This window comes from Eptatretus burgeri, chromosome 17 (genome assembly GCF_056783735.1).
Source record: "Eptatretus burgeri isolate ZD-2024b chromosome 17, Ebu_testis_v1, whole genome shotgun sequence".
Taxonomy (NCBI): Eukaryota; Metazoa; Chordata; class Myxini; order Myxiniformes; family Myxinidae; genus Eptatretus; species Eptatretus burgeri.
In genome coordinates this window covers 49,003,784-49,031,647 of record NC_140977.1, presented here as the reverse complement: position 1 = coordinate 49,031,647, position 27,864 = coordinate 49,003,784, and the positions used below count along the sequence as shown (strand labels likewise).

At 39.3% G+C, this 27,864-nt stretch overlaps 3 long non-coding RNA genes across 3 annotated transcripts in view; 1 reads left to right on the top strand and 2 right to left on the bottom strand.

The window, feature by feature from the left end:
* LOC147010039 (uncharacterized) overlaps window positions 1-27,864 on the bottom strand; it is a 193,865-nt gene that overhangs the window by 75,217 nt on the left and 90,784 nt on the right. The gene's annotated exons all lie outside the window — the stretch shown is intronic.
* On the bottom strand, window positions 132-26,241 carry LOC147010040 (uncharacterized). Its single transcript, XR_015052724.1, has 2 exons — window positions 26,152-26,241; window positions 132-400 (listed from the first exon to the last, which is right to left on the bottom strand). It is a non-coding gene; the product is annotated as an uncharacterized LOC147010040 (long non-coding RNA).
* On the top strand, window positions 5,481-6,867 carry LOC147010041 (uncharacterized). The gene is made up of 4 exons (XR_015052718.1): window positions 5,481-5,618; window positions 5,711-5,869; window positions 6,349-6,406; window positions 6,702-6,867. It is a non-coding gene; the product is annotated as an uncharacterized LOC147010041 (long non-coding RNA).

Below are 27,864 nucleotides of genomic sequence, written 5' to 3'. Positions count from 1 at the left end.
TGTCACATGGACGATGTCTGCTGACGCGGATTGGCCACACTGAAGCAATGTGCTTCTAAAATGGCCGAATCAAAGGTAGTTCCACTCGAGGGGACGGCGTGGTACCCGACCATAAAATGAAAACACAAAGGTGACGAGCTGAAGCGTTTATTGGAAGCTTCAGGTACATGATCGATGGACAAACATGAAATAGAGATTTTACATTCATTGATGTGATAAAGGGTTGATATTTGATGAGAATCTGTTCATTTTTATAATCATTGTTAACCATCAAAACATAGCAGGTACATCAAGCAGAGGAAATGGTGAAACAGGTGTCATGTTGGGAGAATGGGATGAGAAGATGTGAGGAGGCATGTCTGGTCCTGGTCTTGGAACTCTTATTCAACCTGATGAACCACTTGGGGTGAGAAGGAAAGAAGTAATTAAACGGATTGTTCATGAGATTGGTAAATAATGTCAATAAGTTCGACCAAATAGATCCTCCCTTCGACTGGATCAACAAATATTAACATTTTAGACACAATGTGGATCTCACACACCACACCCCACACCCCAAACTCTTATCACTTCATCTTTCACCATGGTATCTTTAACTAAACAACCCAAAATATTGTTGCGAATTCGCGCCCGCCGGCGTGCGAACGTCCACGTAACTCGAATCGCGGCACGTCGCCCACCGGACGGACAATTCAGTCGTGACCCTCTCGGAACAACGCCGGGAGCTATTCACGGGTGAGGTTTAACCTCACCACGATCGTGCCAATTGTCCACCCGTGCAGGATAGGGTTGCTCGCCAAATTCGATCTACCTAAGTACCTGCGTGAATGGTCGACCGCGCAATTGTACCACGCCACAGGCCGACTCCGAACACGAATCTCTTCAGCGCTCCGTTCCGTGCTACAGTGATAACCGAGCGGTGTTGTCGTCGACCTTGACGGTTCCGATTAATTACCGGGATGTTGCACCCACTACGAACCCCTTACGTGAAGGAGGATGGAGAGTCAAACAAAGGAAAGGACGCAGCGAAACGGGGAACAAGTTCACACAAGCATGTTTAATTCACACAGACCAGCACGTAAGGCACATATTTGCAGTCACAATAATCAAAATGTACATATAAAGCGAAAGAAGAGTTAAAACGGAATACGCATACACAAGGCAACACTTAAACAGTTCTACTTATCAGACAGGCGCCACCCACAATTATTTCCACAAACCCAAGGAAAGGACTTCCCTTGGTGCGGCCGTCGAGTCCTCCTCCCACGACCTCCACTCCGAGCTCCGTCTCCTCCGCCGTCCTCCACTGCCGACTCGACCAGGCTCGACGACGACAGAGCTCGACTTCAACGAGCTCCTCAGGCTCCGCGCTTCCACGAGCTCCACACCGACGCAGAGGCACTCGACCACGAAGACACAGCTCGGCGATGACCCAACAACGACTTCAGACGAGTTTCACGAGTCAGAGGGAGAGCACAGGAAGAGGGAGAGAACGCCGGAAGAGGGAGAGCGAGCAGGAAGGGGGAGAGAACGTGACCCGCCCGTGTCCGACTTTATAACGCGGGGCTCCGCCCTTCACTCCGCCCCGTTTTCGGCACCACCCTCCTTCGAGAGGGTTCTCGAAAAGGGGCGTTCCCTCACCCCGACCGCCTCACGCTGTTCATTCACCAATCGGCGGCGAGCTGCCCCTCCTCCTTCCCTCACACCAAGCGCGGGGAAGAATGGCGGGAAAAGGCAACAGCATCCTTGGCAGTTTTTGTTCGTTTGAAATCAAAGATAGGGAAAGAAAAACGACTAACTGGAGGATCGCAGCCCGAATGGATCACATAAATTCCCTCTATACAACGGGTTTGGGCTAACTGCACATGTACCTCTGGAGATATCTCACTTGAGGGCCCTTTATGGTGTAATGCAAGTTTCCACAGCCGTAACACTACCCCCTCCCCTTTTTACAGACTCGTCCCGAGTCGTCAAATTTTCGTGTGCCATCATGTGTAGTTCTCCCCTAGTACGTTTTTACCTTCGGATCCCTGAGTGTGACATTCATGATATTCGTGTCCCCAAAATAAATAACCTGAGGGCTGAGTAACTAACTAACAAACACACTCATTCAGACGACTTAAATAAAATTGCCGGCGCTAGACAGACATGCCGGGGGCGCACTCATATTTACAGTACAACTTCACTTACAAAATTTACACTAAACCATGGCCCAGGATCTATGGACTCTGCAAAGAGAAAAACAAAAGTCAACCGCCGCACGGGCCGCCACTGCAGGCCCGTGTTGGAGCTACCAACAGGACAGTCCTTGCAACTCATGTGACGATCCCGGCGCACATGGAAATGAACGGGGGGGGGGCAAATCAAAACAGAACGGGGGCTGGTGAACGTGGGCAGTGGGCATGGATGGCAAAAGCAGGCAGGCAAGGCATGACACGCCCACTGCAGGCGAACACAGCCGGCGGACGATCCGACCGGCACAGGCCTTGCAGAAAAAGTTGCAGACGATCCAGCCGGCACAGGCCTCACAGCAAAACAACAGCCGATGAAGTTGGCCGGCCTCTGCCAGAGATAGAGGTTGGTGGAGGGAGTGCGGTGGTGCTGGCCACTCAGAAGGCGGGCTCGGACCGACCTACTGTCTCCCTCCCAACCTATCGCCTTTGCCTGTCACTATCCATACCCACTCCCTTAATTTGTAAAAAACCAATTTAGCCCCAACTTATTTTTTTGTTGTTTTTATTTTTACTTCCCCCTATAAATTGTCCCCTAACCCCCTTTACTGTCTTTGTTCGGCTAACCTATCGTCTCCCAGCCTACTCCCAAACCCTACGTTCACTTCCCGGAGGGGAATAAGGGAGAGCTAGCGTCCTGTGTTGAGGCCCAACTCAAGACTCAGGATGGCCTCCCCAGACTTCAGCGATCTACAACACAAAGTGGGTCCAGCAGCCCACAACGAGAGCGAAGGGATGGATGGTGCGGAGGGGTACACTTCCTAATCTATCCTAACCATTAACTCTTAAACTACCCCGGGGCTCTCAACAAGCGCCTCTCGCTTAAACTATTGGTTCTATCAACCCAGATTCCTGTCGCCTGTGTTGGTGTCCTCACAATTTCGGGCCTCGCCCCCCAATTTTCTCTCCGTGCCCTCACACGGTCTCATAGCTGGGATGCGTGGCTCCCTTTGCAGGAACGACCCTCCGCCGATTCTCCGACGATGGCACCCCCGGGCACTACACTGCCTCCGAGCCTACCAGCTCCCTAAACACCGGGGAGTGCCCTATCTGGCGACTCCCTTGAAATGTTCACGTGGCAGGCTGGCGCCCCGGGCCCCTTCCCTGGGTGCCCATGCCCAATGCACTGCCCACGCGGCTAACGGCGCCCCGGGCACCCGCATCCTGCGGGTGCACCCGTGCCCACTACGCTATCCCGGCCCCCCATGGGCCCTTGGCCTACCGCGGCCGACTAGCCCGGTGCCCGGGGTACCCACTCAGCGATATTCACCTTTCGCAGCCACGCTCCCAGCCCGTCAACGGGGCTCCTGCACTCCTCCAAATAGGTTTCGAGCCTACACTCCAAACAACGCAAAACGACCTCCATTTTTCAATTTTGCTAACCCACTAATTCACTCTACACTGACCCCGGGGTCCCTTGGGCGGGAGTCACTCCTCCCCCCATTCACTCATCGCACCATGCATTCCACATTCGCTCCATTCACACAGACGCGCTGGCCTCACTCACTCAACATGCCTCCACCTCACTACTCTTCAACACACACATCGCTGATCTCTGCCATCCTGCTCACTAAATCCCCTACCTACCTCGTTCTCCCACGTCGTCCCTTAAACTACAGCACGTTCCTTTTAACACTACGAAGCTAAGCTACGCACCCACAACACATTCACTGTCTGTTACTGTCCTCCAAATCATCAAAAATCATTTCCCCTCCTAAATCTGACTAAAATCCCTCTAACTAATCCATTCCACGGGCTCCATGAGGACTTACGCCTGCCCCATGAAGCCGGTCTAACTAACTCTAACCCATCCCCCTAGCTAGTTCCATTCTGTGCCCACGCAGGAGGGTCTTCCACCCCATGCCCGGGAATCCTGTTCACCCGAAAGCGAGGCTTGCTTTTTTTTTCACATGCGCAGCAGCAGCACGGCAATTCGCAGCCGCGCTCCTTTGGCGTGACGTCATGGCAGCTGTTCGCGTCCCTCGTCCCTCTTGGACGGGACCATCCAGCAGGGATTCACCCTCCTGCCGGATTCCAACCATACACGCAGCCATGACGTCACCCGGCGCAAAAAAAAAAACACAAGCCCCGCGTCTCGAGGGGTTCCCCATGCGAACACATGTGAGTGGGGTGAATATACTGGTTCTGGCTCACTTTTCCCCATGTAAATGAATGGGGGATTTTCAGCGATCACATATTTTTTTCCCTAAAAATAAACCCCCTTTTTATCCCAAGGTATATTTATTTGTCTCCCCTTTTAACCTGGGGACACTTTTTTTTCAAAAAATCCATGCAATAAGATAAAGATTTGTTAAAGGTGATTCGAAAGAAATATCTAAAACGTCTAAGCCTCGGGACACTCTTTATCAAATAACCGATGCATATTGTTTAGCTCACTCATTGAACCTATAAAGATTTGTTCATTCTCAAATTCCTTCAATAGTTTAATTTTCTTTGCACAATAATCCCCATCTAAAATATTGAAAAACAAAACATTTGAATCTTTATATTTTTTAAGATACCCCTTTTGTGCCATTACGAAATGATAAACTTCTCTTAATGATCTCATCTGGCCACCGCCCGAGTTGCAAATCATTTTTGTGTATAAACCACGCCATAAAAAAAGTTTTGTTTCAAATGTTTTCAGTTCATGCCGTGAAAATGAGGAAGTGTTTTTTTGACACGGTCGTGCTGTAAAAATGAGGAAGTGTTTTTGGACAGTCATGCTGTGAAAAAAAACAGGAACTATTCTGTGAGACAAGGTCTCGTGTTTATATTTTATCTCAGAACACGAACTGAAAACATTTGAATCAAAACCATTTTAGGGTATTTTAAGTATGTTTTAAAAATGATTCATACAATTTGAGAATATATCTCCCAGTTATTTTCCAAGCTGTCTCTCCCGAAGCGTCATTTCCTGTGGCCACACCCAATGATTAAGCAATCTCCTCATCGTTGCTTTATAAGTGATTCGCCAGACAAAGTTTCTGCCAGACGGGATTTTCATTTTTACAACTGTGACATGAGCGATCTTTCTTCCGCGAACAAAACAGCTCAACACAAAGTTGGTAAGCCTGTGTATTGGTTCCTCTTTGACCGATGAAGCAATTGATTATAAATTAAATCGTGATAATTCTGATATATTTTTTTTTTCTTGGCAGGTCCTTGGAAGAAGAGCAGTTTACATATCACGACGAGGTGCATGAAATTAATGCTCTTATTGAAGAGGTCAATCATCTTAGAAGAGAATTGAAAAACATTTTTAAAGACTGACACAACGTCTTATCACGGCCTCTGATCTTTTTGCCATCTTGTACCAATGGTAAAAAAAAACTGAGACATGGACTCACTCTCTTCTGATGAAGATAACAGCTCACTACAAAGTTGGTAAGTTTGTGTATGGTTTCCTCTTTGAACAATGAAGCAATTGATTATAAATTAAATCGTGATAATGCGAAAATATATTTTTTTCCTGGCAGGTCCTTGGAAGAAGTGGAGTTTACATATCATGATGAGGTGCATCAAATGAATGCTCTTATTGAAGCGGTCAATGATTTTAGAAGAGAATTGAAAAACATTTATAATGACTGGTACGAAGTCTTATCACGGCCTCTGATCTCGAATGAATTAAACCAATGGTGAGACACGTGTGTGTGTGTGTGTGTGTGTGTGTGTGTGTGTGTGTGTGTGTGTGTGTGTGTGTGTGTGTGTGTGTGTGTGTGTGTGTGTGTGTGTGTGTGTGTGTGTGTGTGTGTGTGTGTGTGTGTGTGTGTGTATATATGTGTGTCTGTGTGTGTGTGTGTGTGTCTATATATATATGTGTGTCTGTGTGTGTATATGTGTGTGTATGTGTGTGTGTGTATATATATATATATATATATATATATATATATATATATATATATATATATATATATGTATATATATATATATATATATATATATATATAGATATGTGTGTGTGTGTGTGTGTGTGTGTGTGTGTGTGTGTGTGTCTCTTTCCCTGTCTGTTTGTCTCTCTCTATCTCTCCCTTTGTATCTCTCTCTGTCTGTCTTTCTACCTACCTCTCTCTGTCTGTCTCTCCATCTATACCCTTGACTTTTTTTTTTTTTTCAGCTCGATCACACAACATCAGCTGTTGAAGCAATCTGGTACAACACATGATTTTCTGGAGGTAAATGTTTCTGAATTATTATTTAGTTATTTGTTTATTTATTATTTTATGAATATCACTCTCTCTTTGGAATGTCGTCTTATGTTGGTTGCATCATTAGTTTGGACGCAGTTTTGCCAGTACACTGGAATTAATTTTATTGGCCTTGGAAGGATGACAGGCTGAGTCGGCCTCCTGGTGTGTTAATTCAGTGGTCAATGAGGCTTGAACTTAGAACCAACACCAGGCTTACTCATATTACCATGTAATTATCTTTATAAAACCTAATTATTATCCACTTTTTGTTTCAAAACAGAATATGGTGTCTGAGTTTCGAAATCACAAGACATCTGAAGAAGATTGCTGGGAAAGATTATACATTCTCGCAAATGAATATTTAATATTTGCAATTTTGATTAATTATATTTGTTTTGTTTACAATTACTTGATTTTAAATTTCAAAAAAAGGATTAAGACATGAAGGAAAGGAAGGGGGTGGGGGGGGCGTAGGTGCGCTCCCCCAATGACCCATCACCCCTCATCCCACCCCTCCCCTCCCCATATGTGTGTGTGGGGAAGGGTGGGGTGGGATGAGGGAGGTGGTGGGTCAAAGGTGGGGGCGCACAGGAGGGATGAGGGGGTGGGGCTTGTGTGGGAGGGGCTTGTGTGGGTGGGGTTTATGTGGGCGGGGCTTCGGTGCGGGCGGGGCCTGTGTGGGCGGGGCTTCGGTGTGGGCGGAGCGTGTGTGGGCGGGGCTTGGAGGGCGTTTATGTGGGCGGGGCGTGTGTGGGTGTTTATGTGGGTGGGGTTTATGTGGGCAGGGTTTATGTGGGAGGGGTGAATGCGGATGGGGCTTGTGTGGGCAGGGTTTATGTGGGCGGAGCTTCGGTGGGGCTTATGTGGGAGGGGTGAATGTGGATGAGGTTTATGTAGATGAGGTTTGTGTGGATAAATGGATGGGTGGATGGGTGGATGAGTGGAGCTTGTGTGGATGGGTGGATAATTTTTTTTATTAAATAAACATGTTGTGTGTGGGGAACTAATTAACTAATCACTAATTATGTGAATATTATGAATATGGGTGGAGCTTGTGTGGGGTTTGTGTGTGGAGCTTGTGTGGGGTTTGTGTGGGGTTTGTGTGAGGTTTGTGTGGGGTGGGGTTTATGTGGGTGGGTTTTGTGTGGGCGGAGTCAAAAAGGGGCGGAGTCAAAAAATTTCAATTTATCTTTGTCTTTTGTAATTCCTGTGAATAAAATGAACCTAAAATCTCTTCCCCTTCCAAATCATATATCTTATAAGTCCAAGGAACCGTGTCTATTACATCAACAATTTTAAAAAGTTCTTTCGTCCATCGTTTAGTAAAACCCTTTTCAAAATGAGATTTCCACCTATATATTCTTACGATATCACCAACTTTGAACTTAGGTTTTCTGACATTAATCTCTTTTTCATATTTTAATTTTGTAAATGTTTCTGATGGTTTCATATTTGTTGACGTGTGAATCGTGTCATTATACTTATCCACAATATCCTGAATAAAAGATGACCATTGTTGTGAACCGAGTTGTGTGAATTTTTTATATAGTCTCTCTTTTAAGGTACGATTAAAATGTTCAACAACAACTGCCTTCCCTTCATTAAAGGTACTGTATAATGTAATACTGTTATTTTTTAGAAAATTCATAAATGTCTTGTTATAAAACTCTCTACCCTCATCAGTCCACAATTTTTTAGGTTTTCTCTTACTTTTATTAAATATCTGTTGAAAGGCTAACATAAGAGTATTACCTGTTTTGTTTTTTAATGGTACAACCCATGCGTATCTACTCCTCAAATCAATAACGGTTAAAGCATACTTGTACCCCTTATCATTATTGAGTTCAATCAAATCAGCAGACCAGATATAATCTACTTCCTTGGAATAAACTTTCCTTCTCTGAAAAACTTTGTGAATATTGGTTTATGTAATTCATCAGCTAATTGCTCTTCAGTCTTAATGACATCATTAGAGCCTATAAGTTTTTTTAATTTCCAAGTCCAAGTTTCAATTTAGCACTGATCATCTTCTTCACAATGAACCAATCAACTTTTTCTCTCAAGGTTGGATTTTGTATCAGAGACAAATTATACAACATTTCTCTATCGGCTTCATGCTTTTCTTCCAACGTTGTGGTATTCCCATAATCAATATCGTGTCTCATGCACACTTCATCAACTCTATTGATGGGTTTACTCCAGGATTTAGGATTGTCTGCCTCATCTAATCTTTTATCCAAGTTTGTGCCTGGACCACAGAAAGAATACCCTGGAAGATGTAATTCCCCTGGTATTCCAGTAGTTGTAAATTTACTTCCTGATAAAAACTTTTGTATATCTCCTCCTCGTTTGTGTTTGGAGATAAATTGATTGCTTTTTGAACCACACACCGAACATATACCTTTTTGTATAACCCTGTTATTTTTACTTTTAATATATGAAATATTTTTAGTATTAGTTTTCTTTTTACATTTGAGACAATAACTCATTTATTTACGTGAAAAATTCCTGCAGAGTGCAAAAACCTTTTTAGTTTCCAACATGCACATTTGAATCTTAATTTTTAAAACATAAAGAATCCTTAGAAATGCCTTCACTCTCTCCTCCATTTATTTAAGAAAAAAAATGAAAAACTTGAATTAAAATGAATAGCTTGGCGATGTCAATATTCTTGTCGAAAGTATTGCAAATAGACTTGTCAATTCTTTGTTTTCCTCCTCGGTGGGTTGAGTTATTTTCTGTAATACCACCAATCTTTTTTTAATCTCACTGGTTTCCATATTTTGATATTTATTCATTCTCTCTCTTTCCTCCCTCTCCTCCCTCTCTCTCTCTCTTCTCTCTTTCCTCCCTCTCTCTCTTCTCTCTCTTCGCCCTTTCATCCCTCTCTCTCTCTTCTCTCTTTCCTCCCTCTCTCTCTTCTACCTCTCCTCCTTCTCTCTCTTCTCTTTTTCCTCCTTCTCTTTCTTCTCCCTCTCCTCCTTCTCTCTCTTCTCCTTTTCCTCCTCTTCCCTCTCTTCTTCAACTCCTTCCTCATCCCTTATTATCCTTGAATCGCTTACACCCCATAGAATATCATACATATATTCATCAGGATTTCTTGTTATTCCTGTATCCAAAATAATTTTTTTACAACAGGAAACCAATAAAATTTCTTTTGAATTTCTAAAAGAGCCTTACCTTTTCTTAACTTTATAATTTTTTCATTATTTAACATTTTCATTAAATCTAAAGTTGTCGGTTTATCAACATCAGCATAATGCCAATCTTTTATTGAAAATACCTCATTCTTATGTTGTAGAACATATTTATTAAAATACCGAATACCCTTTTCTTGAAGGTATGCTTGGACACAGAAATGATAATTTTCTTGAAGCATTCTTTCTCGCATTTATGTATTAGATATATATGTTAGAATAATATTATGGCATGAAACACCTCCCCATCTTCCCATAGTTAAATCATTTTGTATTTCCTTACTTATTATATATAATCCTGTTTTTTCTGTTTTCATGAGATAAACAAGGGCAAAACCATTATTATATTTACCCTTATTAAATTCTTTTATTTGTTGTTTACTAATCGTGGCCCCACAAAACTCATTCTCGATACCAAGTGGATAATATTCTTCCTTAAGAGACTGATTTAATTGTTCCAGGTCTTCGAGGTTAATTTTAAATGACCAATTATACTCTAAATCATTCATATCATACCCCCATTGTTCTATTCTCATACAAACGATCCGTCCTTCTTTATAAAAAATTTATTTTAATTCGAACTGTGAATTCTGTATGACCTGGAGATAATATCAACACTTCTGTATCTTTGGAATACACGGCCGTTTTATTTAAGGATATATATTGTGATAAATCGCTTAATCTCACCAAGTCATTCGCGTCAGTCGGGCTTGGATAATTTTTTAATTTATAAGCATTTTTCATGTTAATATTTTTGGTTATATTATATTTATGTCGTTCAGCCTGTGCCTTTGTGTAATAATTTGATAAATCAATATCCAGTTCTTGAGATACACCAAAGATAGAACCATCTTTACCAACATAAGTCATTTATATTAGATTAAAAATAATATCATAAAAATTTTTCTTTTTGTTGAGTTGAAATAACACATATAGACATAATTGACCACAACACTTGGAATTTAATTCTTGAACTTGAAATGTTTGATAAACACCATTCTGTAAGAATTTTATGACTTCAACAGGTGGTGGAAGACCAAAACTATCAAAATAATATTTGTCTTGACTATTAAAAATACAAACCCAATAAGAACCGTTCCCATTATTATCTTCTAAGTTCATAATAATATTCTTTGTATGTTTCGGCACATTTGTTAATTCATCTCTCATACAAATAACCACATTATGAATTTTTAATTTCTTACAATATTTGACAAGTTGTAAATTTGATGTTGTATTCTTTCCAAATTCTTTAAACCACTCATCAATGCTCATTTTTTATTAGAAAGATATAATCCATTACCTCTTTTCGTTAATTTTACACCTGCTTGTGCTATAGAAGAAAGCATATCTCCAACTAACAATCTCGCTTTATCAGGCAGACCTTCAAGTTTTTCAGCAAAATCTACAATTACACCACTTCCACTAATTTGTTTCTCCAACTCTTTGTTATGTCTTTCCAATTCTTTTTGAGCCTGGAGTTGAGCCTTCCTTTCGTTGGCAGTTTTCACCGCTGTTGAAATACCACCCGTCAATGCTCCAACCGCACTTAAACCAGCAAATAAAGGAATTAGAAATGGGAGAAATCCTCCACTCGTCTCTCTTATTGAATATTTTTTCAACATTGGTTTTGTCATTTTAATTTTAAGTGAGCCAGTGTCATTCAAGATTTTAACCTGTTCTCTTGTGAGCAAAACATCAATTCTTACTGCTCCTTTTCTCTGAATTGTATTAACGTTAATCGTACAAGGCTTTTGATTTTGAACACAAGATGATAGTTTATGAAGATTGATTTGATTAACATATACCCCAGTTGGTACTTTACCACTCATTTATTTAACAAAAAAATATGTGAGACTAATCATCACACCATTATCTGTATTAATCTGCAATTCTGTTTCTTCCAAAAGCAAACAATATGTATCAACTTCTTCACTCTCTCCTCTTTCAATGTATAGGGAAGTATCCACTCGATTAGACTTTATAGTTTCCTTTAGAGCGCTCAGGTGAAACGCATAGATTGTATACAAACTTTTAAATGCTGTCATATCCAAAATAGGTTCTTTATTTCCATTACTTTCACACACCTTTTGGTAAGACTTGTATGCTTCAGCAAAATCATTTTTTTCCCAATTAATTTCCAATCTATCTCGTGGATAAAATGTTCCATCTAGAGAAATGCGAAGTTGTTTCACCTTGGCATTATCACTCAATGCATTATTCTTATCAGTCGCAGTATCACCATCTGGCTTTTTAAAAATGATCCACAGATATCGTGGCTTTCCTTCCAGAACACCCAAATTCCACGTGTAAGTAGTTTGGTTGAGTTTAACGTGTTGACATCTTCTTTTGAGGTATGATACACTGAGTGGTTTCTTTGAGTGAAGTCTTCGATTCAACCTCTCTTCTGTTTTAAGATTAGGAGTATATTCACTGATATACCAACTCATCTCCTCAATTACAAATTTATTCTGATCACCAAAAGCATTACCAACACCAAAAAGCAATCGATTTTCATTATCATTCCTTTGTAGTTGAAATCTAATTTTAAGACCATACAGAACTTTATCATGATCACAAAATCCAAATATACCTTTAAGAGGAACTGCCACAGTAAAACTATTTTCTGCTTTTGTATCATCATTATACATTCCTTTCCTTTGAGTATATCCAGGGTCTGTGTTTGTTCCCGTTGACATATCAGGAATAAAACCTTCGACAGACCCCTTTCCCATTCTATTACTGAATGAATAGAGTGTAAATTTCATCATTTCAGATACAGCAGAGACATAATCAACCGCTTCAACTTCTTGTGTTCCAATATACAAACGCACACTATCAAACATTTTCCAGAAGAAATCATTTACAAGTGTAGCGTTTGTGTTATTCCCAGCTTTAGTGAATTTAAATTTACACAACAAGAAACTTTCGGAGAGATTCAAATAGGTTTTATCATACAGAATTCACAGTTCGAATTAAAATAAATTTTTAAAAAGAAGGACGTATCGTTTGTATGAGAATAGAACAATGGGGGTATGATATGAAATATTTGTTGATTATTTATTTCAAAACTTTTTGTACCATTCGTATTCCAGTCTGTTCCAGTTATTGCATTTACCTTGAAGTAATCTTCTTTATTAGTGGAGTTTGAGATAATAATAGTATCATCCAAATCATAGATACTATCAATTGCTTCCATACTTGTATTTATTTAGGAAAAAAAGATGTTAAAACTTTTGAAACCCTGATCCAAGTATTCGAATTATTTTCTGTCGTTCTTGGGGGGACAACTGAGTTTTGCCTTTCTTAATTTCTTTTATTGCTTGTAATTTATGAGATTCCTTCTGGGCATCTTTTATGCTCTTTACAGCACCTGCTACATTTCCCACAGCAGAAGCAGTTGAACCAATTAGATCTTTATGTTTAAGAATAGTTGAACCAATACCCATGAGAGTATCAATTATCCCATCTCCTCTAAATTGATGTCCAACACCCCTTTGTCTCTTAGGTTTATAGTATCCTCTACCAAGATACATACCTTCACCCTTGTAGTATGGGGAAAGGAACATCCCATCCCCTGTAATTATTTTATATTTTCCCAACTCGTGTTTCCTCACAATAACCATCGTATTTATTTATTGGAAAACTTCACGTAGGTGAATTCTGATGGATATAACTTCTCCATTAAAAGAAATCATACGATTATCTTGGTCGGTTATCCTAAAATTTACTCTGTGTATGGTTTTTCCTGACACAGGGAGATAAACCAAATTTTTGGGTTCCATATTGAATTTATAACCAATTGGGGTTGAGTATGCGCTGAATGAACATATTGCATTTGTTTTTTTTCCATCATTATTAGCACCATCAATCAAATCACAGTGAATTAACACCAAATTTATTCCTGAGGATATTTGAATGACATTATCACTGTAAAACGTCCCATTAGTTTCAATCTTTTTTGAGGAGAAACCCAATAACTCTCTAAATGAATTATCAATTGTGAAATCAACCTTGTAGTTATTTTTTAACTTTAATCGTTGATTTTGAAGTATGTTTTTGAATGTCTATAACAATATTTTTTGGTTCATCACCCTGTTCTTTCATAAGACGAGCAATTTCGGAAGATAGTTGAGAAATCTCATATGCTCCGGGTGAGACTGTTATCGTTTTGTATCCACTTCCGGGATTATAACTAAACTTGTCATTTTTATCAGTTATATTAAATAAGGTATTATAAGTTTCCATGGACAATAAAGATGCCTCATATTCTTTTGTTGGGTCAAGTTGTAGTGGGTTTGGGAATGAAGATGTGTGGTCGCTTGTTGTGAAATTAAAACTCAGGATTGTGCTTCTCATCTTATTTAATATGAGATAAAATGTCTTTATATTGAGATTTATTAATTATTTTCATGTTCATCAACTGGTTTAAAATGGCTGATACTTCATTAAAACAATTGTTATTTCCAGCCTTCTTACTACCTAACAACAATAACAGTCTATTAACTAATTGCGATGGGTCATTTGGAAGAAAACTAATACCTGAACCAAGGATACTTAAAGCCTGAATAATGTGTTTCTCCTTCTCATTTTTCCTACTTTTACTAGAAATACTAACCCTATAATTTAGAGTGTTCAGCAGATCAATGTATACTCTATCATCATTATTTTTCATATCCAATGGTTTATCAATATACTTTGATTCATCCCTCACAGTTGAACCTTGTCTTCCATCTTTTGTGAGAAGAAACATTAATCTCGGAGTTAGTTTAACAGGGGGTTTCGCAGAACCAAAGAACCTTAATTCATCATTAAAGATCAATACCTTTTCTTGAACAAGATGAAATATTGCTGGTTGTTCTGTTGGAATGAGTCCTGCTTTGGTTTTTGAATCCGCTGAATATTCATTGTTTTGAAGAGCATTCACAATATAATCAGGGGGTTGATTAATCTCTTCCAGTTGTTGAAATAAACCTTCATCATCATATACCTTTAATTCTCCTAAATGCTCTAATTCTTCCTCCATCATTTGATCAAAATCTTTTAACATTTGAAGTTTTTTAGGAGTATATTCTACTGTGGGAACTGTGGAAACATCTTTCATTTTTTCTTGGGAAGTTTTTAAAAGTGGTTTAAAAATTTTCTCTTGTTTTCTTTCAAATGCTTCTTCGCCCGTTAGTTTCTGTCTGCGTTTCTTCTTTATGTCTTCCTGCTGTTTTACAACTTTTGAAACCAACTCTTGATGTTCCTTAAATCTTCTTGCTCTTTCTTTTGCATCCATTTATTTATTGTAAAATATCATTTAATGAATTGTAAAGATCAACAGGGAAATTTTCCTTTTCTTCATCATTCAAGTGGATGTTTTCAAATAAATCCTTTTCTTTAAATATTTCATTAAATTCTTTATTAACATTCATGCGAGTTGTAATTTCTTCTTCACTAATACTTGCATCTCTGCTTTTCATACGTTTGCGTTGAGTTTCTTCATCAACATCAAAACCGAATGATAAAATCTGCACTCCGTTCAGATGTTTAATAATTTGTCTCATTCCTTCTGGATTAGTTTCTAATATCCCAAGACTACCAGATTTTAGTTTCCTTAACTCACTCTTACATTGTGAATATTTTGTTGTACCAAGAGAAACCTCCTCAAATATTTGACCTTCATTCCTCAATCGCATATGTTCCTCCACTGAAATATAGTGATAATCTTCACCTTTTACTTCTCCAGGTCTTATTGCTCGAGTTGTTGTTGATACAATGCCTATCACGGGGTGTTTTTCAAGTAAATTTACAATATTCTCATTTGTACTACACAAGAACCTTGATTTATGAAAGTTTTTTCCAGAAGCAGATTTACCCACAAGATTTACAATAATAGTTGTCATTTATATATGTAATTGTTTATAAAACAAAAAATATATCCCTTAATATCTCATCTTGTTTCACAACAATATATTTATATTTTTCAGTCGTGTGCTTCATGTAATCCTCAAATTTCTTTTTACTACATAATGTAGAACAATTATCTCTCCAAAAATTATTGATATCTATTGAATTTAACTTGAATAAAATAAAAGTATTAGCATTGTTTCTGATGGAACGACGAGGAAGTTGAAAGTACGATTTACTAAGATAAATACAATTACAAGAAGAATGTCTCCCTCTTGTGTAGTCGCTGTCCATTACCGTTTGGTTTCTCTCATTAACACAATCATCAAAGATAACGAGGTTCTTTTTTGATTTATCCAAATCTTGGGGAGACGGTATATCATCCGTATTATCACTAAAAATACAAGTTATAGGATTTGATTTCTTCTTACATCTCTGTGTATCACAAAATAGTTGAATTATATCTTCAATGTTATAATCATTTAGGTTTTTTTGACATTTAAATCAACCGATTATATCTTCTTTTTGAAGACCAGCATTAAAACCTTGTGAGAGTAGTTGATACTCTGGTTGAAAACTCAACTTTGTGAAAATTATTAAATTATCATAATCTAAAAAGTTGGGAGTGAGGAGCATCTTTAAAAGTAAGCAGGTTTTTCCACATCCACTTGAACCAACTATGAGACATCTTAATGAATTTGGGAGATTTTTATGGTTGTTAAATTTTATCTTATTTTCCCAAATGGGGAAAAAATCATTCATTTATATATTTGGAAAACAGGTTATTTAATTTATTATTGGCTTTTTTAGAAACTCTATATTTTATCCTAAGTTCAGGTTTAATTTCAAGATAATCCATTATTTTATTTATACAATATCTTGTGTTGATATTTCCCTGAAAATTACATCCATGAATAATATATAACAACAATCCTTTGAATATTTCTCTTATACGTTCAGTTTCTTCCCTTGTAAGGAAAGGTGTGTTATCACCCTCGTACTTTACATTCATTTCTCTAATCAATCTTGTAAAGTAATTCATTTTTGGTGTAAATCTAAAAGAATTATTTTCCTTTTTATATTTTTTTATTATCATTAATTAGAAGATAATCACAGAATATACATTGTTTATAGGCTTTTGACTCTGTGTTTAATCCCCGTCTTTCACACGTAGGACAATTCTCAAATTTGTCATATGGAGAATCAGGAAAGTCTAGCATATTTATAAAGTAAAACTTTACTTAAACTGTAATTCATCGATACTTTCAGTTGTATATTGACTCATATTTAATAATATTACCATCGATATCAATATACTTTTTTTCATTACCAGATTCAACGACAACATTTTTTATATTAAGGGTAATTTTAAAATGATCGTTAACTGCTATTGAACGAAATGTCATTTCACCTGATATATTAACATCCTTTATTTCATCAGGATTTACATCTTTAGGGTTGTTGAAAAAAATACAAATTTCTTATTGCATATTACAGATGGTCTTATCTTTTCTTTCCAAAGCTTCATCCATAAGGTTTTTGTTTTTTGATACTTTTTCTTGTTTCATTGCTTTTTCTAGTTTTGAATATATTACTAGAAGGAGAGGAGAAACTTTTGTTAGAGATACTTTAATTGATGTTCTACCAGGTATACTAAAAGCCCTTCCACTGAAGGAAATTGAAGAACTCATATTATTTACCATAATTGTTTTTATCCAATAGTTGTTATATTTATCTTTGTTCAATTTTACATCCTTGACATATTTCTCAGTATCTTTAACAAATGAAGAGATTGATTGAAACTTGTCTTTTGTGTCTTGAAACATTGTATTTATTAAGTGAAAAAGTTTGAGGATAAAATGGTTTTAAGCACAGATTCACCTGTAAAATAAACGAAATTTTCATCAAGAAAATTTTAGTTTAAGCAAAGATTTATTGTATAAATATGGTGAATACAACATACTGCGATGTTTGTAATCACAAATATAAACATTATAGAAAACACCTCTGAACCAACAAACACACATTTAATCTATTTCATGAAATATCTCCTCTTGAGTTGGAAAGAAAACATTGTGATATCTGCTCAAAGGATGTTTTGAAGAGTCGTTATAATAGACATCTTCAATCACAAAAACACAAGAAAAATGAGTTTAAAGTAAAGGGAGACTATTATATTGAAAACACTGATGGGGCATTTAAAGAGCATATAAAAATAAGGATTTTTCAATTTGGAGAACCCGGTCCATCATCAATAGCTGAATCAATTGAAATAGTGAAACCTGATGTTGAAAAAGTTATTAAAAAAACATTAAAAGAAATGAAAACTTTAAAGTTTTATATGGGAGTGAAAATGAATATGAAAAGACAAGATGAAGAACAAACTCCTTATGTGAGAACAGATCTTCATTTTATAACATCATTTCAAGATTTTTTGAATAGTGGGGTTTATGAAGAACTATCAAAACAAGAGGAGGATGTTGATAATACAGTGGTAGGAAGTGGATTCAATATTTTAAAAAATCATCTTTTTAGATATACACATTCTAAAATCAAACCCTCTTAAAGCTTCTTCTTATATTGAATTACCAAAAGAAATAAAACTAAAGAAGGCAGTTGTTAATATCAAGAACAATGATAATAAATGTTTTCTCTGGTCTGTTCTTGCTCACTTTCATCCACCAAAATGTAATTCAGAAAGAGTAAAACAATATATGAAATATGAGAATACCTTGGACATTAAAGATTTTAAATTCCCAATGCCACTAACAGATATTCCTAAATTTGAGAAAAAGAATAATCTTTCTATTCATGTATGTGGATTAACGGATACAAACAAAGTTCAAATATTAAAAATTTCAAACAACTATAAAAATGAAGAAACACGCATTGATCTTTTATATTTTAGTGTTGGAAAGAATTCACATTACACATACATCAATAATTTATCAAGATTAATCTCTTCTCAGGTATTCAGAACAGCAAACAAAATATATCCTTGTAAGCGATGTCTTAATTCATTTCATACAAAAGAACGATTAGAACAACATTCAAAATATTGTAGTAATCATAAATCAGCTGTAATTACAATGCCTAAACCTGGTGAAAAGATTTCTTTTGAAGATTATAATAAATCTATCATGCACCCATTTGTGATATACGCTGATTTTCAATGTATCCTTAAAAAGATAAATACTGCTTCTCCTAATCCAAAACAATCATATACAAATAAATATCAAAAACATATTCCTTGTGGTTTCTGTTATTATATCAAATCATCTGTTGGAGAAAAGTTTAACAAACTTGAACATTATAGTGGAAAAAAAGCTTCACAAGAGTTTGTAAAACGATTAGAAAAGGATTGTATAAGACTCACTAAATTAATGAAAGAAACAAATGAACCGATGAAATTAACCAAAGAAGAAAAATTAGAATTTAGAAAGAACAATATCTGTCATATTTGTGAGGGGGAAATTCAGGAGTCTAAAGTTAGGGATCATTGTCATCTTACTGGTAAATATAGAGGTCCCGCTCATTCCTGTTGTAATCTTAATTATAAATTACCTTCTTTTATTCCAGTCTTTCTTCACAACAGCACCAACTATGATACACATCTATTTATAAATGAACTTTCAAAAACACCAGGGAATATTTCTGCCATAACAAACACAAGTCAAAAGTATATTTCATTTACAAAAATTATATTCACAAAACCTTTAACTCGTATTAGGTTTCTAGATTCTTACAAGTTTATGGGAACACCACTAGCCTACCTCGCATCAAATCTAAGCTCCACGGACTCTTTTCCAAATCTTAATTCATTCTTTCCAAAAGAGGAAATTCTCACTAAAGAGGAAATTCAGATTAAAGACAGAATTCAAAGTAAAGAGGAAATTCTAATTAATGAGGAAATTAATGAAGAAATTCTAACTGAAGATGAAATTCTAATTATAAAGAAAATTCGAACAATGAATGAAATTTTAACTAAAGAGGAAATTCTGATTAAAGATGAAATTCTGATTAAAGAAGGAATTCTCACGAGAGAGGAAATTCAAACAAGGAATGAAATTCAAAGTAAAGAGAAAATTCTTACAAGTAAGGGAATTTATCCTTATGATTATATGGATTCATTTATGAGAATTAAAGAAACACAACTTCCTTCAAAAGAAAGTTTCTATAATAACCTTTATGAAGAAGAGATAAGTGATAAGGAATATAAACACGCACAAGAAATATGGAAAATATTTAAGATAAAGAACCTTGGAGAATATCATGATTTATATCTAAAAACAGATGTTTTATTGTTAGCTGATGTGTTTGAAGCTTTTAGATCACTCTGTCATAATAAAAATTGTTATGGATTAGATCCTGCCCACTATTTCACAGCTCCTGGTTTAGCTTGGAGTGCAATGTTGAAAATGACAAAACAAGATATAGATTTAATCAGTGATGGTGATATGCTTTTGATGATTGAGAAGTCCAAGAGATGTGGAATATCACAAGTATGTTCAAAAAGATATGCTAAAGCAAATAATAAATATCTTGCAAATTATGATAGTGAAAAAGATAGTAATTATTTGATGTATTTTGATGCTAATAATTTGTATGGATGGGCAATGTCTCAATCTCTGCCTTATGGTAAATTAGAGTGGGTGGAAGAAAAGGATTATGAAAAGGCTTTGATGAATATTGTTATTTCTTCTCAAGAGGAATTGAATGACGAAGAAGAAGGTTATTATTTTGAAGTTGATTTGAGGTACCCGAGTGATCTTCATAATAAGCATAAAGACCTTCCTTTTGCATGTGAGAAAGAAACCCCAAAGAAAGAATGGTTCAGTGATTATCATAAAAGTTTTAATATTAAAGGCAAATCAACAGAAAAGTTATTAACAACATTCTATGATAAAGAGGGATATGTTTTGCATCAGAGAAGCTTAAAACAGTTTTTGAGAGTAGCTAAAATTCACAGAGTTTTAAAATTTAAACAAAGTCCTTGGGTGAAAAAGTATATTCAATTCAATACAGATATGAGAGCAAATACAAAAGTAAAATTTGAAGGGGACTTTTATAAATTAATGAAAATGCTGTATTTGGAAAGACTGGAAAATGTTAGAAACAGGCAATACATTAGATTCGCAACATCTTGGAAAGAAGCTTCGAGATTGATAAATAAACCAAGTTTTGAGAGAGAAGAGGTTTTTTCAGAGAACTTTTCTGCAATTCATATCAAAAAGGAAACTATTGTAATGGATAAACCAATTTATATTGGAACAGCAGTTCTTGATTTATCAAAGATATTGATGTATGATTATTTGTATAATGACTTAAAGAAAGAGTATGGTGAAAATGTTTCATTGTTGTATATGGACACTGATAGTTTTATCCTAGATATAAAAACTGATAATGTTTATAAAGATATGAAGAAAAATATTGGAGTATATGATACAAGTCATTTCAGCAAGAAGAGTGAGTTATTTTCCAAAAAGAATGAAAAGGTTATTGGTAAGTTTAAGGATGAGTTGGGTGGAAAAGTAATGAGTGAGTTTATTGGATTGAGAGCAAAGGCATATGCTTATAAGTATGGTGAACAGATTGATAAGAGGTTAAAGGGAATAAAGAAATATGTAATAAAGAAATCAATAACTTTTAGAAATTATTATAATTGTTTGATGAATAAGAAAGAAGAATATAGGAAAATGAATACAATAAGAAGTTATAAACATAACATATATAGTGAAGAAGTAAATAAAAAGGCATGAGGAGCCTTTGATGATAAGAGATTTATTTTAGATAATGGAATAGATTGTGTTCCATATGGATATTGTATGATAGAGTGAATAGAATAGATTGTGTTTTAACGATGGGAAGATGGGTTAGGGTTTTTTAAGGGCTACCGCCGCGTTTTTTTTACAATATATAAATGGTCAAACCAAGTATTAATCAAACTAAAGAGTGGAGAAAATCTCAGTCTTGGTATATAAATGGAAAACATAATGAATGTGAAAAATATCAAATAAGTCTTATTGAAAAAATAACTAAAACAAAGGTAAATAAAACAAATAAGCGAATCAATTTAAAAAGTAGTAAGTTCGAGGATGTAAAGAAAAAAATGAATATCCTTGAATGGACTGAAAACTTTGATGGTTATCAATTGAACAGTGAAAAAACAATTTACTATAATCTCAAATGATATGTGGCTCAGGAGGTGGTCAAACAAGAGCATTAAGAGAAGTTTATCATTTCGTACAAAAGGGGTATCTTAAAAAATATAAAGATTCAAATGTTTTGTTTTTCAATATTTTAGATGGGGATTATTGTGCAAAGAAAATTAAACTATTGAAGGAATTTGAGAATGAACAAATCTTTATAGGTTCAATGAGTGAGCTAAACAATATGCATCGGTTATTTGATAAAGAGTGTCCCGAGTCTTAGACCTTTCAGATATTTCTTTCGAAGCACCTTTAACAAATCTTTATCTTATTGCATGGATTATTTGAAAAAAAGTGTCCCCAGGTTAAAAGGGGAGACAAATAAATATACCTTGGGATAAAAAGGGGGTTTATTTTTAGGGAAAAAAATATGAATCGCTGAAAATCCCCCATTCATTTACATGGGGAAAAGTGAGCCAGAACCAGTATATTCACCCTACTCATGTGCTCTGCCCATTGGAGCTTCACATACACGCTCGCGTGGAGAACCCGTCCGGTCCAAATCCATAATCCTGCCTAAACCTTTGTCCGTCGCGGGATCGGCGACATTCACCGCGCTCGTTTCCGGACCGGGCTTCACTCCCGCAAGCAAGCACCTGGCGGCCTCGTGCGTATCACAGCACGAACCTCGCGCTCGCTGCTGGGTAAACCTGGCACGGTCCCCAAAACATCTACGGCCGCCACCCGGCCCTTGTCCCTCTGTCGCCGTCTCCATTCAACCCAAGCACACCTGCGTGTTACGACGCTCACTCTGCACTCCATCACATTCACCCCGGGAGACGCGGCTGCGTGCTCCCGCATGCCGACCGTCATCTCCCTCACGTACCGCTCTCTCACACACACGGTCTCCCTTGCACTCGGCCGTTCACTCACGCATGCCATTTCTGGCCCACACGTGGTTCCTTCCACTCGCGGTGCCCCTTTCACACACGGCATGCTGGGAAGCACTCATCCTGGCACACTCGCCACCACACCACTCACACACGGGGTCGCTTCCACACACGGGGGCGCACTCACACCTTTCACCACACACACCGGGACAATCACACTGGGGATTAGTGCCACCACAAGGGGTTCCGGGGTCTCTATACCCCCCAAGCTCGGCGTGCACCCGTTCGCAGCACTCATCCCCTCGAACCCGCTCAACGTGACCGAACCCACCTGGTCGTGATCAGCTTCAATTGAGAACAGCGTCTCCCTCCGTTCCCGAAGGAGGCCATCCAACTGCTTGCACCGGGTCCCCACACAGTCCGCCAGCTCCCCCTCATTAAGCCTCGATACCTCTGTGTGTGTGTGTGTGTGTGCTCGTCTTCAACCCCGTCTTCATCATGTTGTCTCTCCTCTACCGTTTCTACCTCCCGTGTCTGTTATTTATTTTAATCTTTCCGTCGTCACCTCGTGCCTCGTCTCACACGTTTCGGTCACCCCATTTAGTTTTTCCCTCTGTGTCACCGTCACTGTTGCTCTCTCCGTCACCTTTACAAGTCTCGTGCAACACGTCCCCCGAATTATTTTTTTTGTTCCCGCCTTCACCGCGGGCCTGACAGCCGTTGCACTCCCCCCCAGCTCGTTCGGTCCAGCACGTGATGTCGCCATTTTGAGCTCCCCTGTTATTGCCAACATTCTCGCCGTGCCCGCCTGCAGGCCTCTGCCTCTTCGCTGCATCTCACCCCGCAGTGTTTGCGTATTCGCTTCCATGTCATCCATTTTATTATTTATTCCCGCCAGCATGGCGAATAGCTGGGCCATGTCGGGTGCGCTTGGGTGAGCCGTTTCGGCAGGGATCGGGGGAGAGTTTCGGAGGAGGGAAGGGGAGGTGTCATACGCCGCGGCCGCTGCCGCGCCCATTTCGGGCTCTGGGTTCGTTTGTGGGGGAATTGCTGAAGCATATTCCTGGGAATGTCCTGCACGGGGATTTTGTCCTGGACCATGGATTCTGGACCATTCAAACACATACACATTTCTAATACCCCCGGCACACGCTCACCTTGAAATGCCATCTTATTTCACGAAAGCGATTAAATTTAAATTGCTCATAATTTAATGGAACAGGGAGGGTCGCTCCACTCACCCTTGATCCGGTTCCGTAAATTTAGCTTGGAGACGGGAGGGTTTGTTTCCCGCACGCTGACACCAGTGTTGCGAGGAGGGGGATGGGTTCGTATCCCACGACCTGACGCCAATGTTGCGAATTCACGCCCGCCGGAGTGCGATCGGCCGCTCGACTCGAATGGCAGCCGCCTCGCCCACCGGAACGGACAATTCAGTCGTGACCCTCTCGGAACAACGCCGGGAGCTAGTCATGGGTGGGGGTTTAACCTCAACACGATCGTGTCAATTGCCCACCCGCGCAGGTTAGGCTTTCTCGCCAAATTCAATCTCCCTAAGTACGTGCGCGAATGGTCGACCGGGCGATCGTACCACGCCACAGGCCGACTCCGGACACGACCCGCTTAAGCGGTCCGTTCCTTGCTACAGTGAAAACCGAGCGGTGTTATCGTAGGCCTTGACGGTTCCAATTAATTACCGGGATGTTGCACCCATTACGAACCCCTTACGTGAAGCAGGATGGAGAGTCAAACAAAGGAAAGGACGCAGCAAAACGGGGAACAAGTTCACACAAGCACGTTTAATTCACACAGACCAGCACGGAAGGCACGCATTTGCAGTCACAATAATCAAAATGCACATATAAAGCGAAAGAAGAGTTAAAACCGAATACGCGTACACACGGCAACACTTAAACAGTTCTACTTGTCGGACAGGCGCCACCCACAGTCATTAACACAAACCCAAAGAAAAGAAAGGACTTCCCTTGGTGCGGCCGTCGAGTCCTCCCACGACCTCCACTCCGAGCTCCGTCTCCTCCGCCGTCCTCCACTGCTGACTCGACCAGGCTCGACGACGACACAGCTCGACTTCAACGAGCTCCGCACGCTCCACGAGCTCCACACCGACGCGGAAGCACTCGACCACGACGGCTTAGCTCGGCGATGACCCAACAACGACTTCAGACAAGTTTCACGAGAGAGAGCGCAGGAAGAGGGAGAGAACGCAGGAAGAGGGAGAGAACGCAGGAAGAGGGAGAGCGAGCAGGAAGGGGGAGAGAACGCGCCCCGCCCGTGTCCGACTTTTATAGCGCGGGGCTCCGCCCTTCACTCCGCCCCGTTTTCGGCTCCACCCTCCTTCGAGAGGGTTCTCGAAAAGGGGCGTTCCCTCACCCCGACCGCCTCATGCTGTTCATTCACCAATCGGCGGCGAGCTGCCCCTCCCCCTTCCCTCACACCAAGCGCGGGGAAGAATGGCGGGAAAAGCCCACCAGCATCCTTGGCAGTTTTTGTTCGTTTTAAATCAAAGATAGGGAAAGAAAAACGACTGACTGGAGGATCGCAGCCCGAATGGATCACATAAATTCCCTCTATACAACTGGTTTGGGCTAACTACACATGTAGCTATGGAGATATCTCACCTGAGGGCCCTTTATGGTGTGATGTGAATTTCCACAGCCATAACAATATAAAGGAAAGACACATCTCCTGTAACTGTAACAGTAACCAGGACATCCTCCATGAAGTGTGATGTTCCTCTGGGAGGAATCATCACCTGTTCTCACGGTGTCAGAATGATGGTTTTATTTTCACAGAATCGGGACTCGAACCCAGGATAACAAGCATCAATGTTGAGTGAGATACCGAGCTCCTGATCCAACATCGGAACTCAAACCCAGGATAACACACCTCGAGGTTGGGTGAGACACGAAGATACCTGCCTAACGGCTGTCTCCCATCAACGAGTGGTTCATGGATTTAGAAGTTCAAGGTGGGGCAGGGGATGGAAGTGAGGGTGGGGGGGGGCTTGTATTTCTGACACATTTATTAGTGTTGTAAATAATTAATGAATATGACAAATACTGTGTGAAGCACATGGTTGGTAATCACATAGATTCGAGATTATATTGAGATATAATAAAGTCACTTAAAGTTACATCTGACAAACGAGCCTCATTGGAATTGTTACATTTCCGACAACGAATCGACATGTTGTTCATCACCTCGTGTGATGTATCTTGAACAAGAGTGTGGATGGTTTTTGTAGCGATGTTTTCCTTCAATTATTCGACACATGCGGGTTAATTATTGTGCGAACGACATCGTGTTCCATCATTCAAAACGTTCATGTATCACTTGCAACACTGGAGGAAAATATAATCTATACCCTCACTGCTTCCCACCAAAATGATGATAAATATGTCAGATATAAATTCCCCACCCTGTTTCATCTTCCCGAGATCACATTTATTACAAGGAAATTTGGAATGATTATCAAGAAATATGTTTGAAAAGTTGGTGAAATTAAATACACATCATGTGAATAGTCTATGAAAACATTCATCACTCGACATTTGTGAAGATTAAACTGGAACTGCACTGACCTCTTGGTGACCAATCATCTATCAACCTTGTCTTGGTTGGTGGGTGGAGGGGGTAGGGGGGTGGGGGGGGGAACTAAAGCATCCCACTCTGAAAAAACAGATGGGGTGGAAATCTGAAGGTGCAAGACATTGATTTGTAGAAAAGAAGTTGATTGGGGCGGGGGTGGGGGTGTGAGGGAGAGATGGTTGAGGACGGATTGGTTGGGGGGGGGTGATGGGTAGATGGTGAAAGGGAGGGGCAGATGGAGGGGAGATTGGTGGGGGTAAAGAGCACAGGGATGGACGGACGGCCGGGGTGTAAGGGGAGGGGTGGGCGTGGGGGGTGAAGATATGGTTGGGATAGAGGACGGCAGGGGTGGGCGAGGGAGGGGTGGAGAGATGGTGGGGGTAAAGAGAGGGGGAGGGTTGGGCATTTGGTGAAGAAAGGAAATGAAGATGACGTGTAACAAGGAGAGGAATGTGAAGATGTGCATAGAATTATTGATTCTCATTTACTGTGAAATCGTTTGCAGAAAAATTACTGAAAGAAAAAGGGAAATCTCAAAAGTGGGAAAATGAGATTATCGGGAATGTTAAGTTTATACTTACCTTGGAGAAATTCTACCTTTGTAAAGTGTTGAAGAAGAACGCACGTCTGGTTGTCCTCACTGATCTGGTCCATCCTGATCCTCTCCTGGTTCTGGTTCCTCCATCATGGTTGACGACCCAACGAAGGCGAGAGAAAGGAGCATCGTACTCAATATCAGCAACTTCATGGTCCTGCAGCACATTGGAGTGGGTTTTGTGATGGAGCTATACCAGATATTATTACTCTTGTGAAAGGAGAGGATGTTGCATCCTGGGTCCGTTTGTCTGTCTGTTTGTTTCTCTGTCTGTCTGTCTGTCTGTCTGCACAGAACTTTCGTATTTTTCTCCGCAACCGCTTGTTTGATTGAGAGGACATTTTCGACCTTGGTGCGGCTTCTCATGCACAATGTTTTATGATAATAATGACATCGTCAGTCACGTGGTGTGGCAGCCATATTTAAAAAAAACAGAAACTCTGAAACTGCACAAAGGAAGAAATTGAAACTTGGCACAGAGCAGGTACGATGAATGAGTGTGATTTTTATGACGTCATAGGTGCTCTTGTTATGAAGTCATTATTGCATTCTTCTTCTTCTTAGGCGACCATAATTATCCCACCGTTTTTATGGACTCAGCCACTGGGAAGCTTTGCCCGAGTCTTCATAACCGGTTGAGAAGTTATGGCTGAAATTTGGCAATGGTGCCGGGATAGCTCGCCTAATCTTCACGAAGGACACCATGGGATGATAGAAGATTTGTCTCCCGACCATCACTATCTTTCTCTGTTTCACTTACTACTCTACAAATTCTACAAATTGAAAGCTTTCTTTGACTTTCTTAATTCTTGTCATGAGGCCTTGACATCCGAACACCCGCAAGCAGAATTTCTCGATGTGGGAGACTTCAGTGTACACCACAGAGAGTGTTTGAAATCTTCCCACACAGACGTTGGGGGGAAGGGGGGTTGAAGCTCTTACGTTTAACTTTCTCAATGATTTGGAACATATTATCACCCATCCTCCCCATATCCCAGATCCTCGTGACTGTACCACCAATACTTTGGATTCGTTGATCTTTTCCAATCCGTTGCATTCCATCTACACAATTTCACCTCCAATTGGTTTTTCTGACCACAATCCTGTGAAC